This window comes from Bactrocera tryoni, unplaced genomic scaffold, assembly GCF_016617805.1.
Source record: "Bactrocera tryoni isolate S06 unplaced genomic scaffold, CSIRO_BtryS06_freeze2 scaffold_64, whole genome shotgun sequence".
NCBI lineage: Eukaryota > Metazoa > Arthropoda > Insecta > Diptera > Tephritidae > Bactrocera > Bactrocera tryoni.
This window is the reverse complement of record NW_024396310.1, coordinates 572026-580109: the sequence shown is the minus strand read 5'-3', so window position 1 is coordinate 580109 and position 8084 is coordinate 572026. Positions and strand designations below refer to the sequence as shown.

At 35.4% G+C, this 8084-nt stretch overlaps 1 pseudogene; it reads right to left on the bottom strand.

Moving 5' to 3' along the window:
* Positions 1 to 6527, bottom strand: part of LOC120781349 — a 9721-nt pseudogene extending 3194 nt beyond the window's left edge.
* Between the last annotated feature and the right edge of the window lie 1557 nt (positions 6528 to 8084).

The following is an 8084-nucleotide window of genomic DNA, read 5'->3' as shown; positions in this document are numbered from 1 at the left end:
AAATATGTTATTTATAATTTGAATTGCATCCAAATTCCAATTAGATATTTTTTTTTTTAATAATTTCCACTTTGCTTAATTATAGACTTTAAAAACTTCCACATAATATTCACTTTATAATTTTTCAATATCTTCCACTTTACTTAATTATATACTTTAATTTTTATAGAGAATTTCAAAATTTTCAGATAATATTCACTTTAAAATTTTAATTTCTGATTTAATATAATAATAAGATTTTAAAAATGTTAAATTTTCACACTTAATTTTTACTTAAATCTAACTTACATTGCTATTTTTTTGGTGTGGCTGCCCTTCCTGGTAGTCCGGATCTCTCCCGTTTGGTTTTCTTGTCCCTACTAGGGATCCTGCAACGTACTCTTGAACAGAAGGTGTCCTGCGGGCTTGCCTTACAAGACTTGTAGTCCACCGATGTTGTCCAACAAGGTCTACTTTTAAGTTTTTATCCTTGTTGGTCCCTGCTCGGGCGCCAGTTAAGTTCTTCTTTATTGAATTTCCAAAAGAAACTGATACATAGAATTTTAAAAATACCCTAAGCTAGCTGTGGTTCAACGGCAGCGGCGTCGGCATAGTTTAACGGATGTTAAATGGTCAGCAGAATTGAAGTTAATTATTGTTGTTGATATTATTATTTATTGATCAGCAATAATGTCGACCACTTTTGGGAGTTGCAGCGGATGTTTGTTTATGTTATTCAACTTTAACAACAACATTGTTGCAATGATTGTTGTTATGTTGAAATAAATATTTGTTGTATTAACTTGTATTCACGCTCATAAGTATACATATGTACATACATATTTACGCACGTTTGTAGGCAAAGCTGTTACAAGGGCAAGGGAAGCGTTGACAATCGGCGGCCATTCGATTGAGGCAGCTGCACAACTACATAACTGTGTCCTTACGAACGTGTGTATTTTAATATTTGACAGATGTCGCTTGCAGTCTGTCGCGCTCAATGTGTTCAGCACTTGACTCTTTGACAAAACGCAACTTTCGGCCATTGGTTGACCGTGACAACGGAGATGCGAAAGAAGCGTGCGACACTTGTTATTATGAATGTATGTATGTACATATGTATATGGCTAGCATTTGCTTTCGTAAACCTACAGACAAATGTGTCAAAGAAATAATATATGTACATACTTATGTGTATGCCATGGAGATTCTATTGGTACAAATATGGAAATGGTAACGAAATAATGCGAAAATGCATATTTCATGAAGGTCATTAATTTTTTTGAAGAAATGAAAGGAATGAATGAAGTGTTTTATTTAATTTAGAGCACATTTAAGTTCATTTTATAATAGTCGAAATTAATATAATTTTTGAAATAATAATTTATTGAAAATTATTTTTTGTTAAATTTTATAACATAAAATTTTTCCCATTTTTCGGAAAACAATGGTTCTTATAACACAAAGTAATCACGCATATGTGACAATGGTTCATATAATTCAATATAAGCATGCATATGTCACTCAGAGAATGCTTTTTTACGTTTTCTGTGTGAGTTTGAATATTTTTCTACAAAGCAGCTCTCTTTATTTATTCTCGCATGTATTTAGTCATTTTATATATATGTATGTATATCTGCCACTGCACATGCTCAATTCTGCTAAATAGCACCGTGAATGGTGAATTCCTTACTTTGATTCTTTCAGCTCTGTTAGCCGCGCAATCGAACCGTCATACAGAATTCAATTTGCACCTTCTCTATGTTTTTATGTTCTCTGCCACTGCCACGCCTACAAATCGCCATTAACTGAAAACATATAAATTGCCATAACTCAGCACTATATAAAGATATCAAACTGTAATTTGGCAGAGGTTATCGCAGTAGTAAGGGCCACCTATGGGAAACATTTTTTTAAAAAGTGGATGGGGCTCCACCTTTTCATAAGTTTAATGTACATATCTCTTAAACCACTAAAGCTACAATAATCAAAGTCGTCCATATTATAATAACTCCTACCGGCAGTGTAAAAATGGATTACGTTGGAAGATAATCCCGCTCACTCTCCATATAATGGTCAAAAATACTAAAACTGTAATAAATCAATACTTAATTACGCCAGAAACATTGAATTTTACTTTCGGGACGGTATAAAAGGGCTTTATGGGAGCCGGAGCGAAAACTGGGCGATGCGCGTGGCACCGCCAACTTTTTGGTGAAATCACATATCTCGGGACCCGATTTCGAAGAAAGTACGAAAATGAACGAAATGGGACAACGACCACGACTACTTCCTATATAACCAATTTTAAATTCCATTTGATGGTTTCACTTTCCAGTACACAAATCAAGAAGTAATTAAAATAACGGGATAAAAGTTTGCATTAACAATTCATTTAAAGTATACCACCTTATCAAAGAACAAATATATGCTGTACTTGGACTCAATAATCTCTGAATGACATATTTTTGCAGAACTTTTTGTTTACCCCCTGCAGACTTTGGCAAGAAAAAACTTTAACGATCCGTATGAACCTATGTTCTCTATAGAAGGAACGTATCTCCACGCCCACTTTCGATAAACCGTTATGTTGAAAACTAGAGTAATAGCCGAAACAGCTAAAACGGAAACCCGTTGCTTGTGTCAGCTGATACGACCTATCTTATGGGAGTGCAATGTAAGTGAACAGTGAAAAACGCTACTGCCTTCTCTCTTTGCCGTAGGAATCCACGGCATTTGGATTTTTGCCGTAGAAACGTGTCAGCTGATTGCTCTCTCACAGCGCATGGTTGCCAATCTCGATATACTGTAGTAATTATAAAAGTTGTCTTCAATATGTTTGAAATTTTCTTAAACTAACTCAAAATCAGAGTCGAATGCTATTATTTATAAATATACTAGCTGACCCCACAGCCGTTGTCCTGCGTGAAATTATGTGTTTTGAAATGAAAAAAAGTTGAAATTATATTGTGTCGAAAATGATTTATTTTCGATTTTTCTACATTTTTTTAATGTAGCGCAACTTAATAAACATAATCTTTTGATTTCTGTTCTGGTGCGTAAATATGCAGAGAAGATGGGTATCCAACTCCTCAACACGCCACATATATCTGGCCGTATGAAAAACATAGCATTTCCCGATTTCCTTGTGTCCTGTTGATTGTCAACGCAATGGCAAATTTCCCTGGAAATTGAATACGTTTGAACTGAAATGGCTGTCCCTTGCTTCGATAACTGATAATCAGTCGGGTTCCATTACACAGTTTCGGTGCATGAAGACTGTGAAACGTAATAATGACAGATCCAACTGTGAGACGCAATTTGGAAATTCCACGGGATAATTTACGGTTTCGTCTTCCTTGTCCAGACGATCGATCAATTTATATGAGCGCAAACCTTCCAGAATTTGACTTTAAATCTTCCAGTTTAAGTCATTAACATCTGTATTTTTGGCAGCTAAAATTGCGCGTGCACTCAAGCTATTGCAGTTACGATAATTTAACCAATGACAGATAAACATTCGTGATGAATTCATCTTCCGTTGAAGTAAATTGACAAAAGGGAGGTGAAATTGATATCAAACCACTGGAAGTATCAACCGAAATTTGCCCATTTCCAATTCTAAGCGAATATCCGTACAATGTAAAATGTCGTCGGCAATGTAATTTTTTCGCATCCCATAATTAACGCGAATTTGAAGGCTGATATGTCGAAATGATCTTCGCGAAAAGTATGCGAACTTCAGAGGCATGCGAAGTAACTATCGCATTGTCCTTCGTCTGTTTAAAGTGATTATCATATTCCAGCAAATGCAACTGCTGGCATGCTTCTCAAAAAGTGGCACACACTGTACCATTCACAATACGCAATGACTTAAATGAAGTTGAACCGCGAGACGCACAACAGTCGGAAAACTTTCATGAATTGCAAAAGTAAATATCCTACAAAGCGCTTTATTGCAGTTCACACCCATTCGATACTGCTGATCTCATATCGTTCAAGGCCAATAACCGCTATGTTGCTTTCTTTGGTGACGTACTTGCAAACGTATTTGATCGATTTCACCAATCTGCAATATTCAACATTGACATGAGTTTTGAATGTGAATTAGACAAAAGTGGCGAATATGGTACGATCCATGTGTTGTCAACTTCGATGTGTTGTTAACGTCGATATTCACGCCTCTAAATGCTAAATGTTCTGCCATTGTCATCTGGTGAGCGACGCCGATACAGTGAATATCCATCATTTCCCATTTCCGTTTCCAAAGGAAAAGCACATGAGTAGTGTTTCGTGCATTTATTGTCAGACATACAAACCGAAGTGGTATTGTGATGTCCGTAAGGTACATGAACCATATTGGTTTCGTATAATTCTGTTTCTATCTCTGGATCAGGAATTTCCGCTGAAATGATTTCATCAATTTGATCTGGTGTAATCACCATCCGCAACCAAAGAAGAATGTGTGCGTGCGGCAAACATCTTTTTTGCTACTCAACAGAATACAATCAGCATCTAACAGCACCATATATACCATAGGTTGCTTCAAGATAAAGACCATCAAACCTCGCAGCTATTGTTTAAAAAGTCGTGCGTGATATCGTTACGATCGCTAGCTGATTGACCGCGATCCATAATTCCGCACGTATGTAATCGCATTTTGGGAATACTTCTTGCCTTTCCTTGGGCTGTCATACGTTGATGGCAAAAAGAACGCCGACCAATATTAGCGACCTCTTCGTGGCTTCGTAACAAATTTCAATATGCAATTGATCACATCGTCTCAAACATACATAAAGTTTTCACTGAATAATTTTAAATAATTTTTCCTTTGGATAGCCGGAATAAAAAAGCAAGCGACCGCAATTGAACGATTCAAATAATTTACAAGTCAAAATATTGAAAAACAAAACAAACAAAAATTGAAAAAATGTGCATGGAAAATGTTACTTTTTGGAATTGTCCAATTATCCGACTTCTCCTCAATAAAAGTATAAGGTATTCTGTTTCTAAACCTTTCCCGATCCACAACAAACAACCTTTCAATTTCAAGATTGGTTCAACCGTTCTCTTAGTGTTACTAACAAACAAACATTCATTTTTATTGTAACGTTTGTATGGGGAAAAGAAAAGGGCTGTTTTTAGGGGTTTTCCGGAAATTATTCGAATTTTTCTCGCCGTAAAAACCATCTTTGAACTTCAACGAACATTTAAGAAAAAGAATTGGCCAAATTGGTCCAGGCGTTATTGAGTTATGAGCGTACATACATACATTTTGACGATTCATTTTTATTTATATACACACTAGAGGACCCGCCCACGTTTTACTGTGGCTGATACATACTTAGCTAGTACTACTCATAAAATCTATATGATTTCTATTGGTTAGATTATAAGTATTAGTTAAGGAATAATCGCATTTTTGGTGAAGCAACTTGTGTTAGTTTACAAAAAAGTGAATCAAAAAGCATTTCGTGCGTTAAGAAAGAATTGGTTTTTGCCGTAAAAATACTACTGAATTTGGGCTGTGCATCAGTGAAATCAATCGAGTCCAATCGATTTTCAGCCTAGTTGACTGCATATTAAGAAACGGTTCTCAAGCTCAAGAAGGACAAAAAAATCGGCTGGCAAAGTTATGGCATCGAATGATAAATGAGCCAGTTTTAATTCATTGCACTGTGTATTTGATTGAAGTTATATTCTACCATTCCCAATATTTAGCAATTTTTTTATTTTTCAGGAAGGATCAGTTTGAAATTGCTTCGAAAAGATTTCTGTATATCTCAAATTTGCCAGATCTTTTGCAATTTTAAATTGCCTGTCAAGATTCCCCCTCCAATAGTTAGCAGGCATGAAAAAAATGTTATAGCTACCCATAGATGTATTGAATCACCAAATTTATTACTTAAGAACGAACAACTCTGTCCACATTCATTATGTTGATGAAAAAAATCTTTTAGTTCGCAAAGAATTTCTCTTTTTGTGTGAGAACCAATTGTGTAGCGTTGATTTAATTCACGATTTTTATCTCCGATGAAATATATTTGTAAAAATTGATGGTTAGCGTCAGGCAGCGGTAACAATGAACCCGCTAGGTGATAAATTTGACCTTGGATCTGTAATATGTATGCAATGTTATAGGAATAAATTTTTCCCTATTCATTGAAAAAACCATCAAATATTCCATGCAATCACCTTAAATGTCGGCATAAATTGATCTCTTATAATTTTTGTAGCGCCGAAAGAAGTCATTTGAAAAGACGAATTGTACTCTTGTATATGATTTAAAAAATGTTTCGATTCTGGTGATGTCTCAAAAATTAATGATTGTAATGGTTCAGGAGGCGGCTCAAATTCCGGCAATTTTACTTTCCCGTTAGCTCAACACATTCCAGCCGTTTCACCCGAGAATTTAGCCGCTTCACAATGTGGGGATATAACATCCATCATTCCAGTATATCCATGTACATTATAGTCGATTGAAGGGTCGTAATCAAATGCAGCACGGAACATATCTTCCAAAACACGACGTCGTATTCGCGTAGGTCTTGCTGAATTTCTTGCATGATGAGCTTCTTCAAATCTATTTCGTGGACGTCGCATTGCAGTTTGTGATACTCTTTGTGACAACACGCCCCGAACATTTCGAGTACGTCGACCTATGTTTGATTTTAGAAGTGCCGGCACTTTCTTTAAAATAATTTCTTATATGATCACTTCGTTTGAAACACACATGAAGAGTTTTCACTGAATAATTTTCAATAATTATTCTTTTAAAGAGCCGGAATAAAAAAGCAAGCGACCGAAATTGAACGATTCAAATAATTTACAAATCAAAATATTGAAAAACAAAACAAAAAGGAATTGTATGAAAAGTCACTTTTGAAATTTCCACTTTTCGACTTTTCCTTATGAAAAGTATATGGTTTTTTTATATCTAACCCTTTCCAGATCCACAGCGAACACTTTCTGATTTCATGAGGATTGGTTCCGCCGTTCTCGAGCGTTAGCGTTACTAACAAACAAATAATCATTTTTACTTACATACATATGTATGTACATACATATGTACATACAAATTAAAACGTTTGTATGGGAAAAAGAAAAGGGCTGTTTTTAGGGGTTTTCCGGCAACTTTCGCAATTTTTTCTTACATAAGAACCTTCTCCTAATAATAACAAATACAACAAAAAAAAAATCAGCCAAATCGGTTCAGCCGTTTATGAGTGATGAAATTACAAAGAAAGTGGCATTGATTTTTATATATATATGTAGATGTAGATAAACTATTTTTAGTATGTAGTTTGTTTCCAGTTTTGATATTTTATATTATGAAAAATTGTATTTGAAAACTTAGATGTGTGTTCAAGTGAAAACAAACAATGATGGCTGATTTCTGCGTTTTTACCACGGGCTCAACTTTTAACACATTTTGCTCGCTTAGGAAGGCAAACGAAGGAAGGGAGTAGCGTTTTTGGCTGTTTCGAGTACAACACAAAAATCAACCAGTAAAGAAAATCTAAGGTCGAATACAGCCCAACATTTCATACTCTTGCAACTTATACGTATTCATGCCGGGACAATAACTTAAGGTTCATAAAGCTTGTTAGTTATATGGCGTCTAGAGCCATTTTCGAATATAAAGTCAACTATAGGCACTGGAGTCACATATTCGGCATCTAGGGCATTGAACAGTTCGGGTTCGATTAAGGTAACATACTCAAAGGCACATTTTGTGCAAAGTTATATTATCTCGCTATATTAATTGCATTTTGATTTGCATACTAGAAAGAGAAATAACTATATTAAAATTAAAATTGTGTTATATGGAAAGTAGGGATGGTTGTAGCGCTCATTCACTAATTTTTATACTGTAATATAGGAATGCCAAGGGAATATAGTGTGCCGAATCTGGCTTATATCGGTCGAGCAGGTACCCAGATACATATGTGATTTTACCTAAAAGTAGGCGGCGTCACGACCGTTATCCCATTTTGACGCCGGTTTCTTTAAAGCTTTCTTGGCTTCATCAGGAATAGCTGCAACTATGCTAGAAGGCGGGCAAACTGCACTTTCGGTCTTAGAATTACCACAAATCAACGAAA